The 13517-nt window shown below is 44.5% G+C and overlaps 1 protein-coding gene across 1 annotated transcript in view; it reads left to right on the top strand.

Moving 5' to 3' along the window:
* The first annotated feature begins 6692 nt into the window (after nucleotides 1-6692).
* LOC135401634 (uncharacterized) overlaps nucleotides 6693-13517 on the top strand; it is a 74902-nt gene continuing 68077 nt past the window's right edge. The window contains exon 1 of the mRNA XM_064634142.1: nucleotides 6693-6888. The gene's annotated coding sequence lies outside the window, so the exon portion shown is untranslated. The remainder of the gene's footprint in view (nucleotides 6889-13517) is intronic.

Below are 13517 nucleotides of genomic sequence, written 5' to 3'. Positions count from 1 at the left end.
ATTTTTTGCTGTATATCTTGTGTGCATTGTGGTTGGTTATCATGTGTGCTAATCGAGCGTTCAGACGCTCTTGTCGCAGGTTACACTTGGATGCGGGTAAGTGCGCGATTATCGCTTCGTCCACTTTCAATTATCTCTTAGCTTATCGTTACACATTGCTCTGGTTGGCTGGCAAGTTTTGTATATGTGAGCATTTTTTGCTGTACCTCTTGTGTGCATTGTGGATGGTTATCATGTGTGCTAATCGAGCGTTCAGACGCTCTTGTCGCAGGTTACACTTGGATGCGGGTAAGTGCGCGATTATCGCTTCGTCCACTTTCAATTATCTCTTAGCTTATCGTTACACATTGCTCTGGTTGGCTGGCAAGTTTTGTATATGTGAGCATTTTTTGCTGTACCTCTTGTGTGCATTGTGGATGGTTATCATGTGTGCTAATCGAGCGTTCAGACGCTCTTGTCGCAGGTTACACTTGGATGCGGGTAAGTGCGCGATTATCGCTTCGTCCACTTTCAATTATCTCTTAGCTTATCGTTACACATTGCTCTGGTTGGCTGGCAAGTTTTGTATATGTGAGCATTTTTTGCTGTACCTCTTGTGTGCATTGTGGATGGTTATCATGTGTGCTAATCGAGCGTTCAGACGCTCTTGTCGCAGGTTACACTTGGATGCGGGTAAGTGCGCGATTATCGCTTCGTCCACTTTCAATTATCTCTTAGCTTATCGTTACACATTGCTCTGGTTGGCTGGCAAGTTTTGTATATGTGAGCATTTTTTGCTGTACCTCTTGTGTGCATTGTGGATGGTTATCATGTGTGCTAATCGAGCGTTCAGACGCTCTTGTCGCAGGTTACACTTGGATGCGGGTAAGTGCGCGATTATCGCTTCGTCCACTTTCCATTATCTCTTAGCTTATCGTTACATATTGCTCTGGTTGGCTGGCAAGTTTTGTATATGTGAGCATTTTTTGCTGTACCTCTTGTGTGCATTGTGGATGGTTATCATGTGTGCTAATCGAGCGTTCAGACGCTCTTGTCGCAGGTTACACTTGGATGCGGGTAAGTGCGCGATTATCGCTTCGTCCACTTTCCATTATCTCTTAGCTTATCGTTACATATTGCTCTGGTTGGCTGGCAAGTTTTGTATATGTGAGCATTTTTTGCTGTACCTCTTGTGTGCATTGTGGATGGTTATCATGTGTGCTAATCGAGCGTTCAGACGCTCTTGTCGCAGGTTACACTTGGATGCGGGTAAGTGCGCGATTATCGCTTCGTCCACTTTCAATTATCTCTTAGCTTATCGTTACACATTGCTCTGGTTGGCTGGCAAGTTTTGTATATGTGAGCATTTTTTGCTGTACCTCTTGTGTGCATTGTGGATGGTTATCATGTGTGCTAATCGAGCGTTCAGACGCTCTTGTCGCAGGTTACACTTGGATGCGGGTAAGTGCGCGATTATCGCTTCGTCCACTTCCAATTATCTCTTAGCTTATCGTTACACATTGCTCTGGTTGGCTGGCAAGTTTTGTATATGTGAGCATTTTTTGCTGTACCTCTTGTGTGCATTGTGGTTGGTTATCATGTGTGCTAATCGAGCGTTCACATGCTCTTGTCGCAGGTTACACTTGGATGCGGGTAAGTGCGCGATTATCGCTTCGTCCACTTTCAATTATCTCTTAGCTTATCGTTACACATTGCTCTGGTTGGCTGGCAAGTTTTGTATATGTGAGCATTTTTTGCTGTACCTCTTGTGTGCATTGTGGATGGTTATCATGTGTGCTAATCGAGCGTTCAGACGCTCTTGTCGCAGGTTACACTTGGATGCGGGTAAGTGCGCGATTATCGCTTCGTCCACTTTCAATTATCTCTTAGCTTATCGTTACACATTGCTCTGGTTGGCTGGCAAGTTTTGTATATGTGAGCATTTTTTGCTGTACCTCTTGTGTGCATTGTGGATGGTTATCATGTGTGCTAATCGAGCGTTCAGACGCTCTTGTCGCAGGTTACACTTGGATGCGGGTAAGTGCGCGATTATCGCTTCGTCCACTTTCAATTATCTCTTAGCTTATCGTTACACATTGCTCTGGTTGGCTGGCAAGTTTTGTATATGTGAGCATTTTTTGCTGTACCTCTGTGTGCATTGTGGATGGTTATCATGTGTGCTAATCGAGCGTTCAGACGCTCTTGTCGCAGGTTACACTGGGATGCGGGTAAGTGCGCGATTATCGCTTCGTCCACTTTCAATTATCTCTTAGCTTATCGTTACACATTGCTCTGGTTGGCTGGCAAGTTTTGTATATGTGAGCATTTTTTGCTGTACCTCTTGTGTGCATTGTGGATGGTTATCATGTGTGCTAATCGAGCGTTCAGACGCTCTTGTCGCAGGTTACACTTGGATGCGGGTAAGTGCGCGATTATCGCTTCGTCCACTTCCAATTATCTCTTAGCTTATCGTTACACATTGCTCTGGTTGGCTGGCAAGTTTTGTATATGTGAGCATTTTTTGCTGTACCTCTTGTGTGCATTGTGGTTGGTTATCATGTGTGCTAATCGAGCGTTCACATGCTCTTGTCGCAGGTTACACTTGGATGCGGGTAAGTGCGCGATTATCGCTTCGTCCACTTTCAATTATCTCTTAGCTTACCGTTACACATTGCTCTGGTTGGCTGGCAAGTTTTGTATATGTGAGCATTTTTTGCTGTACCTCTTGTGTGCATTGTGGATGGTTATCATGTGTGCTAATCGAGCGTTCAGACGCTCTTGTCGCAGGTTACACTTGGATGCGGGTAAGTGCGCGATTATCGCTTCGTCCACTTTCAATTATCTCTTAGCTTATCGTTACACATTGCTCTGGTTGGCTGGCAAGTTTTGTATATGTGAGCATTTTTTGCTGTACCTCTTGTGTGCATTGTGGATGGTTATCATGTGTGCTAATCGAGCGTTCAGACGCTCTTGTCGCAGGTTACACTTGGATGCGGGTAAGTGCGCGATTATCGCTTCGTCCACTTTCAATTATCTCTTAGCTTATCGTTACACATTGCTCTGGTTGGCTGGCAAGTTTTGTATATGTGAGCATTTTTTGCTGTACCTCTTGTGTGCATTGTGGATGGTTATCATGTGTGCTAATCGAGCGTTCAGACGCTCTTGTCGCAGGTTACACTTGGATGCGGGTAAGTGCGCGATTATCGCTTCGTCCACTTTCAATTATCTCTTAGCTTATCGTTACACATTGCTCTGGTTGGCTGGCAAGTTTTGTATATGTGAGCATTTTTTGCTGTACCTCTTGTGTGCATTGTGGATGGTTATCATGTGTGCTAATCGAGCGTTCAGACGCTCTTGTCGCAGGTTACACTTGGATGCGGGTAAGTGCGCGATTATCGCTTCGTCCACTTTCAATTATCTCTTAGCTTATCATTACACATTGCTCTGGTTGGCTGGCAAGTTTTGTATATGTGAGCATTTTTTGCTGTACCTCTTGTGTGCATTGTGGATGGTTATCATGTGTGTTAATCGAGCGTTCAGACGCTCTTGTCGCAGGTTACACTTGGATGCGGGTAAGTGCGCGATTATCGCTTCGTCCACTTTCAATTATCTCTTAGCTTATCGTTACACATTGCTCTGGTTGGCTGGCAAGTTTTGTATATGTGAGCATTTTTTGCTGTACCTCTTGTGTGCATTGTGGATGGTTATCATGTGTGCTAATCGAGCGTTCAGACGCTCTTGTCGCAGGTTACACTTGGATGCGGGTAAGTGCGCGATTATCGCTTCGTCCACTTTCAATTATCTCTTAGCTTATCGTTACACATTGCTCTGGTTGGCTGGCAAGTTTTGTATATGTGAGCATTTTTTGCTGTACCTCTTGTGTGCATTGTGGATGGTTATCATGTGTGCTAATCGAGCGTTCAGACGCTCTTGTCGCAGGTTACACTTGGATGCGGGTAAGTGCGCGATTATCGCTTCGTCCACTTTCAATTATCTCTTAGCTTATCGTTACACATTGCTCTGGTTGGCTGGCAAGTTTTGTATATGTGAGCATTTTTTGCTGTACCTCTTGTGTGCATTGTGGATGGTTATCATGTGTGCTAATCGAGCGTTCAGACGCTCTTGTCGCAGGTTACACTTGGATGCGGGTAAGTGCGCGATTATCGCTTCGTCCACTTTCAATTATCTCTTAGCTTATCATTACACATTGCTCTGGTTGGCTGGCAAGTTTTGTATATGTGAGCATTTTTTGCTGTACCTCTTGTGTGCATTGTGGATGGTTATCATGTGTGTTAATCGAGCGTTCAGACGCTCTTGTCGCAGGTTACACTTGGATGCGGGTAAGTGCGCGATTATCGCTTCGTCCACTTTCAATTATCTCTTAGCTTATCGTTACACATTGCTCTGGTTGGCTGGCAAGTTTTGTATATGTGAGCATTTTTTGCTGTACCTCTTGTGTGCATTGTGGTTGGTTATCATGTGTGCTAATCGAGCGTTCAGACGCTCTTGTCGCAGGTTACACTTGGATGCGGGTAAGTGCGCGATTACCGCTTCATCCACTTTCAATTATCTCTTAGCTTATCGTTACACATTGCTCTGGTTGGCTGGCAAGTTTTGTATATGTGAGCATTTTTTGCTGTACCTCTTGTGTGCATTGTGGATGGTTATCATGTGTGTTAATCGAGCGTTCAGACGCTCTTGTCGCAGGTTACACTTGGATGCGGGTAAGTGCGCGATTATCGCTTCGTCCACTTTCAATTATCTCTTAGCTTATCGTTACACATTGCTCTGGTTGGCTGGCAAGTTTTGTATATGTGAACATTTTTTGCTGTACCTCTTGTGTGCATTATGGTTGGTTATCATGTGTGCTAATCGAGCGTTCAGACGCTCTTGTCGCAGGTTACACTTGGATGCGGGTAAGTGCGCGATTACCGCTTCATCCACTTTCAATTATCTCTTAGCTTATCGTTACACATTGCTCTGGTTGGCTGGCAAGTTTTGTATATGTGAGCATTTTTTGCTGTACCTCTTGTGTGCATTGTGGTTGGTTATCATGTGTGCTAATCGAGCGTTCAGACGCTCTTGTCGCAGGTTACACTTGGATGCGGGTAAGTGCGCGATTATCGCTTCGTCCACTTTCAATTATCTCTTAGCTTATCGCTTTTCTTCTCGGCTCCAAAGACTAACTTTCGGGTTTGCAAAAACCGACCCGGGACCTGTCGCAGTCGCCGTACGAGGAGTGTCGGGTCACAGCGCTCTCGAGCGTCCTGTTATCGAACAAGGACTATAGTCACAGTTCACATTGACATTTTGACTGTTGTGCCCGACACTGACTCCTCGAGCGTCTGCGACAGGTCCCGCGTCGGTTGTTTTCAAACCCAAAACATTAGACTTTGCAGCCGAAAAAAATAAAAAAAATAAAAAAAAAAGAAGTTCCGTTAGACGTACAATGTTGCAATCAACGAAGTTTCGTGTCGTTGTATTGCCCGCACCAACTTTCTCCTTCACATTTTGGCGCTAATCCTTACAATTAAAAATCTGACTAATCCATTTCACTTAATTAATTCGTCAATTACAACACAAAAATAGTTTGAGTATGCTCACACCACTGGTAACCCTATGCAGTCCGTCTTATTGGTGTGTAATGAAACATAAAAAACAAACAAACAAACAAAAACTGTGGCTCATTTTTCGTGAAACACCCTGTTCGGTCCATCGCCACGCGTGGACAGGCATCGGGATGTCAGCTTCAGCCAATAGCAGGTGATGGCTGCTCGTCGCCATAGCTACGGACGCCGAAAACAGGTCGTGATTGGCCGACTCGTCATGACATTAGGCCACGTCATTTAAGCGATCGGGGGCTTTGTTTATCTTTGTTCATCTAGGTGGCGTTCGATAGGACAGCCGACCAAACACTCTGGCACGTGCTGTTCTCGCTGCAGTGAAGTCACGGTCTCAGCCCAATATTGACTGGATATCTGCAACAGTGGACCAATATCGCCTCAGCATTGCCAATATCGAGCCAATATTGCTCCAATATATATATCGCGCTGCTTTGGGTAGCTTATTCCGTTTGTCGTTCTGCCATGCAAAGCCATCGATTCGAGACGACGAAGCTTGATTATATTTTATCGTACCTGAAAAGTGCCTCGAATGCGCTCTACCTCGCCGGTATACCGCGTTGTGACCTGAACCAACGTGTGGTCGCTCATGGTAACCTCACTGTAGCACCGAAACCAGATGTCAACGTATATATTCGTTTCTCTCGTTTAACTGAGAAACCACTACATTCTGGTGGTACAATTTTGCAAATGGCATCTGCAGTAAAATTACTGTCGAGTAGAAGTTTAATGGAATACTCATCAGTATTCGTGGCAACGAAACACGCCTTCGACTATATACTCATCACCGAAAATCATCTAACCCAACAATATCCGCCGTCGTGCCCTATCCGTCCGGAATCTCTTCCTTAGTACGATTATTATTTTTTTTTTTCTGCGACGAAGCGGCTAAAAAGCGACAGTTGTTAGGTTGCTATGGATCACGTGCGCTAACGAACCCAAAGAGGTCGATACGTAACGGCCAAAGTCAACAAAGAAAGACGAGGCTGAAAAGAATTGATTCGCAAAGAAAGAGCGGTTAAACAGAAGGCTGACAGGCTAGTTTGGAGGAAGGCCGCTGCGCGTCGCCAGGGTCGGGCTTGGTGGCGCTGGCGCTGCCGGTAGTGGAAAAATAGTTTGACCCACCGCAGCAGAAGCCTGTTGCTAAGGTGAACTGTCGGGGCACTTTCTTTTGCCTCTTCTGCCGGGTTTGAAACGACGTTACAGCACGCGGGATTGGTGACCTTTGCATGTTCGTGTTGTGTTGCTCACGGGTGGTTACTGCCGAGGATTTGCGCTCATCGTGCGGGTGAGTTTTCAGATCTTGCACTGTTTGTCAACAACAACAAAAAAACACACACGTAGAAACAGAACGTCTTGGCCTCCTGGTACCTGTCTCTTTTATGGGGCTCGTTTCCAGAAAGGTAAATCCCCCCACCCAAGCAGCGCAATGTAGGGTAGGACGGATATCTGATTTCTCTCGTGCAGTTCCACTGATAAGATACTTATGCACCTTAATGTTATGCTGCTTGGACACCGAACGGGGTACCACGTACCCGCATCCTGACTTTGCAACGCGCGTATTGTAGTAGATTATACTTAGCTCGTGACAACCTTATTCTTATCTACGCAAAGAGTTATCACGCTTATCTTTGGCGAGTGGGGAATATCCAGTAAAAGGTGAGTTCAAAGCGCTCCGAATCCAAGTGTAGGGATCGCTGTGGAAGAAAAGAATCCATAAAAGGATATGCGATAAGGTCCCGTAAGTTTCAGATAGATCCTAGATAAGATCCTAAATCGTAATACTAATCTTACTCATAATTTATCCAGCCGTTCATAGCTTATTCATGGTGTATGATAACAGATTATCTTATCAATGGCGTTTGGTCAACGGAGGAGATATGATGAATACGGATAAAAGGATATCGAGGTACCATGTAGAGATACGGCACATCACTTTGATTTCATTTTTTTTTTTTGCACGACGCTCGAATTCTGTAGTACGCGCTGCACAATGTGCTGAAAGTGCATTGGGGTGGATCAGGGTTACTTTTTTTCGTGGTTAGATTTGCGAGATGAAGCACCTGCCTGCAGTGCCGGATTTACAGTGGTGGGGGCCCCTGGGCACTGTGGTATTGGGGCTCCCTCGCGTATTCTATGTATTATTCTATGTATTCGTGTATTATATGTCTATAAATGACATCGTTTTCTTTCTAAAGGACGGCGGCCATGTGGCACACTAGTCCAAGATTTTTCAGCAGTCAGGTTTCGTCGTTTCGTAGTCAAGTGAAATAAATATTCTATTCATGTCTATCCAATGTGTTATTCGGGGTCGATATGCGCGGACGGAGGACAGATTTTTACCAAGTTTTCGTTTCAGGGATGCGTTTCAGGCACGCAAAACAGATTTCCCTTGGACAAGACCTTTACTGGTGGGGGCCCCTTTGTGGTGGGGGTCCCGGGGTTAAGTGCCCCGTCTGCCCTCCCCTAAATCCGGCACTGCCTGCCTGCCAACCCCATGTTCTTGTAGTTGAACTTACCTGTACTTGCATTGTGCAGCTTAGAAGACACGTCTCATAGGCTGAGAATAATATGTGGATACAGGTGATGTTTAGCACGTCATTCCTTCTCATAACTGGGCAAAAGAAAGAAAAAAGTTGCATCTTTTTGCGACGTTCTTGACAGATGCAAATTCCCGAAGAAAAAAGAAAGGAATAACGCAGGTGTTGCTCACAGGTATTCCGCGATTACGAAATACAACCTATAGGCTTGTAGGTTCTGTCGCGTAATTACACCGGGAAAATATCAGTGATTGCGCACATTTTTTTGTGCGGAAATTTGCCAAGTACTTGACAAAAATTTGTTCTTTTCTTTTGACGAGTTGCATGGGACGCATAAATGCATGTGTTCGCCGTTCCTTCGGTAGCAACCATAGGAAATTTCAAATGGGATGCATCCGTAAGAATAATTCGTAAGCTAATGGTAGCTGAGGCAACGAAAGACTGTGACTGGCAACAATGTAAAGGCGAATCTGTTGAGATGAAGTGCGTGTTTCTTAGCGTATGTCGGCGATAAAAAAAAAATCGGAGGATGTGGGTTGGAATCCCACTGCTGGTGCATTTTTGTCAACCTCAATTTTTTAATAATTCGTAAGCCATTCGGACGCGGATAAAGAATTGTGTAAAATGCGCAGACCGTCTGGGTCGGACCCTTCCGGAGACTTCTTGTGACATGTATTATCATCCGCAGCTAAACAATAATAAAAGGTAAAATTGTTTCAAATGTACCAAGCTTTATATATATATATATATATACACCAAGATTTCCTAGGACAATTTTCTTTTGAGCGGCTAGAGTTTCCTCAGATGTGCACATTGTAGTAAAAGTAGGAATGGCAACGACAGAGAAACCAATCAATACCTTTCTCGCTGTCCCGAATGCCCATTTCTCAAAGTGACAGACGTTGGGATCGCTGCGGATTATTTGCAAAAGCGAGGGACCTCGATATCACCAGTTGCGAAATCCTTGGTGTTTACTAAAATACTTTCAAAACGTTCCTGGTCGCTTCGTAAATTCATGTACTTCAAGCTGTCTCTGAAAACAATGGCCATTATGTGCGGTACGCAGGAAATATCATCGTCTTTTTTTATACAGCGTGGCTGGGATATTCTTATTTCGTTTCATTTATGCTAAGAAAGATATGGTACCGTTGTACAAAGATCGTGTAAAGAAAACTTCCAAACATAGATATAAATACGACCTAATGTCAATGGAAATGTCCTGCTCTCTGTACAACTGCTTCGGCGCAGCATGATCTGTGTTATCCTTGGCCAGATAAACATAAAATCAATCAATCATAGATATAAATGCCCTCATGCTCGAAACCGTTGCTTGCACACTGATCATAGTGCGAAAACACTCATTGGAGATGACCCACATAGATCACATTTGCATGCTTTTGAAGCAAACATGCAGAATATTCGTGCTAATCCTATCGTGAAAATAACGTATAGGTAAGATAAAAATGGAACACATATAAAATAAACGTTGGGCTGACAAAACCTTGGTACTTTCGAGCTAGTCTTTCTTCACGAAAACACTGTCAAATGTCGAGAACGTTGGGTGAGGAGTTTTGTGATGGACGGACATTGACCAGGTTTTATCGAGCGGGTTGCATTATGGGATCGCCCCTTTCTCCAAACAAACAGAAAGTACTTTAAGGGCCTTTAGCTAAAGCTAAAAGTACACAAGGAACGATCGATTTGGGCTGCCATCATTATCTGAGAAGTGAGTCAGTACAGGATGCAAATCCGTTCTCTGGTAGTAATGAAATCCTGCCGGGGGCTCCATTGTTCAGGGTAAACAACCCGGTCGCACAATCGCAAACTTCGTGTCTTTTCTCCTCTTTTATTTTCGCGAGCTTCCGAGCAAAACTTCTGTAGGATCCTCGTCAATGCTGCAGTCAGCCGGGGTTTGTAAAGCGTTATTTATACCGTGTATTCACACGAGCGACATTCCCCGCAGAAGCGGAAGACGCGAGAAACGTCATAACGACAGGAAAGCAGCTGACGGTGTCGTCTGCTAGGCGTCGTCTGCTAGGCGTCGTCTGCTAAACGTCGTCTGCTAGGTGTCGTCTGCTAGGTGTCGTCTGCTAGGTGTCGTCTGCTAGGTGTCTTCTGTTAGGTGTCTTCTGCTAGGTGTCTTCTGCTAAGTGTCGTCTGCTAAGTGCGCAGTACGCCACTCCCGATATTCCGCACCATGTGAATGCTCAACATAATACGGGACGGAACTTCGTCTCTGTGAGCAGTGCTTTCACTTTTTCTTACACTAGAATCTTCCGTGAGGATGTCGCCCGTGTGAACACACTGATACGGGTCGTCGCTATGTTGCACCACCAAGCGATGATAACAGGAAGCAGACGACGATGGTGGTGATGATGGCGATGGCGATGGAACTGATTGCCGTAGTCGCGGCCACGCTCAGGCGGGCAACGTCACGACTATCACAGGGGAGATCGCGCGTCCTGGGCAGACTTCACAGGGAACTGTGCCGACATTTGTCTTAAGGCGTACGAAGAAAACCCAGGGGAAAAAAATCCGAGACAGCGCATTCAGCAGACGACACCGATTCAGGTGATAGCATTCTATGGCTTGAACAAACCAATCAAATGCGCAGCTTTTTTCGGTCCGATTACTGCGTCCCCACAACGTCCCCACAACGTCCTCACGTTGAAGAGATCAGACGACATTTGAAAAGCGGAATAAATATAATGCGAGACTGATCAAGCACGGAAGAAACAGGCGCGTTTCCTGGCTTCATTGTTGAAACATGAACCAGGACGTTGCTTCATCTCTTGCATTTTGTAGGGCGACACCTGCACAGTTTGGCCTTTGATAAATAACGAAGGCTCGTCTGTGCGGGCCCCAGATTGCCTAAATGTATGCTGGGCGACACTACTCTACTAGGCTGTTGTTTTTCGATTGCGAGGCATTCCAGAGCCCTGTGAGGAAATCTGTTGCAGAGCGTGCATGAATGTGCCGCGTGATGCTCTCCGGATCGTCGTTTGTTGCTGCGATGTCCTGGCTGCTTCATCGAGCTATGATCGTTTCATTTGGGAAGCAAACATCGCCGAAGCCAATTCATAATACAAACGCCAGAATGTATAGGGGGAAAAATATGCAGATATATGTTAGCTCCTATAAACAGTTTTGGATGGAGATTCCGGTTTCTTTGGCACAAACAGAGTAGATAGCCATTGTAGATAGCCATTTGTGTCTTGCTGTTGTGTTAAGTGATCTGGCGTGGCCGATTCTCGTAACGAGTGCCTATTTCTCTATTTTTTTTTTCTTATCAATTCAACTCAACTCAGAACTGGGTGAACCGTTAAGACTATTACAGTGGCCCAGTTAAAGTAATCTGTCATTGCAAAGTCTTCCATGTAACCGATGGAACCAATATAACTTATATATACAGGGTGTCCACGCTAAGTGTGAACAGATTTTTTAAAAATATATATAACACTTTTTCCAAGATGAAATCAATTGGAATATAGCATATGCTGAAGGGCACTCCCTAGCAGGGCATTAGCAAGGTCCAAAGGCAATGTCTTAATTAACTTTCATTAATTAACTTTTTAATTATAAAAACTACAAAGTTGTCCCAACGAGAACATCTGTTTCTTTCGGTCACCTGATATCGTAGCCGTTTTCAGAACAAAAATCCGTTCGATAGATCGCCCGCAAAAAATTCGTGAAGGAACTCCATTTTTTCCTTTATTTTGTTCATTGCGCTTCTTAGAAGACGCGTATTTCCTTCATCCCTAACGGGAGAGGGGGAAGGAGCACAGTGCCGCCTCATGCGTCGAAGATGAGCTTTAACTTGCAGAAACAAAACAAAAACAAATGTATCGGGTGACTCTATCGGAACTGGCCTTATCTTGGGTTGCATTTTCTGTTTCCTTTTAATCTTTTTCCAGGACGCGAGAGGCGATAGTGTGCTCTTTCTCCCTCTCACATTGGGGGTGAAAGAAAGACGCGTCTTCTAAGAAGCGCAATGAACGAAATAAAGAAAAAAAATGGCGTTCCTTCACGAATTTTTTGCGGGCGATCTATCGAACGGATTTTTGTTCTGAAAACGGCTACGATATCAGGTGACCGAAAGGAACAGATGTTCTCATTGGGACAACTTTGTAGCTTTTATAATTAAAAAGTTAATTAAGGAAAGTTAATTAAGATATTGTCTTTGGACTTTGCAAATGTCCTGCTAGGGAGTGCCCTTTAGCATATGCTATATTGCAATTGATTTCATCTTGGAAAAAGTGTTATACATATTTTTAAAAAATCTGTTCACACTTAGCGTGGACACCCTCTATATATATATACCTATATTCCTATATATAACCAATATAACCTTACCAATATTGGACCATAATTCTCACGGAGGGTACAAGAGGCTCCTTGCTGGGGAAGTAAAATAGCGAACATGTGAATAGTAGCTAGCGAACCTGCGAGTCGAGCACGTGAGATTTTTTTTTTCTGGGGGGGGGGGGGGGGTGAGAATTTGTTAGGAGTAGCAGAACACGTGACGGAAGACGAGTTCAATTTCTTCTTTTTTTCCCTACAAACAAACAAACAAACAAAAAATAGCGATGAAAAACGAACAATAACAGTTGGGACACGAGAAAGAACACAATTGAGGTGTATCGGAAAAATCCATTCTGACAAAACACACACAAAAAAAAAAATGCATCAGACAAAGAGTGCGCTAGTTTCCTTCTTATAAATGCAGATGGCATAGTCACACACGTAAAAAAAAAGAAACCATGCACCTTCTTTAAACACGTAAAAAAAAGTCATTCTAAATGAAAGCAAGACCCACCGAGTAAAAGATTCACAAGGAATTCATGGGCTCGCCAAAAGGTGGAACTTTTATCTTCTTTGACGGTGCATTAGTATGCATGGCGGTTATATTCGCTTCTATTCATGAAGCTCATTGGATAGCCGGAGCATTCCTAAGGGTAAGTCGGATTCCGATATCGACCCGCGCGCGAGGATATGGATATATTGCCAGCAGCGCGATGTAATATACGGCGCTCGGTTTATCCTCCTCGGGGCATGGCTAAAGCAACGCAGGTCCCACCTGTCGGCCTTTTGTGGCTCCACGTATCAAATGTTATGCGAACCACCTATGGAAGTACGCACAAAGTTATGTCGGGTAAATGACGGTTATTTGTATCCATGTCAACCTGCATTCCATGTTTCACGGCGAAGAGGGTAATAGAATTAAGCGTGGCGTAGAAACCGAGACTCATCTGGCAGTGACATTGCGGCTGGCATTTCTGACAGTGAGGCGGCCACCGGAGTGGTCACGTGATTGGGAGGACCGACAGAAGTTGCTGTCTTGAAGGCTCGACAGGTTAGTGTGTTCAGGGCTTTGTAT

The sequence above is a fragment of the Ornithodoros turicata genome, chromosome 7 (genome assembly GCF_037126465.1).
Source record: "Ornithodoros turicata isolate Travis chromosome 7, ASM3712646v1, whole genome shotgun sequence".
Taxonomy (NCBI): domain Eukaryota; kingdom Metazoa; phylum Arthropoda; class Arachnida; order Ixodida; family Argasidae; genus Ornithodoros; species Ornithodoros turicata.
This window is presented reverse-complemented; position numbering and strand designations above follow the sequence as displayed.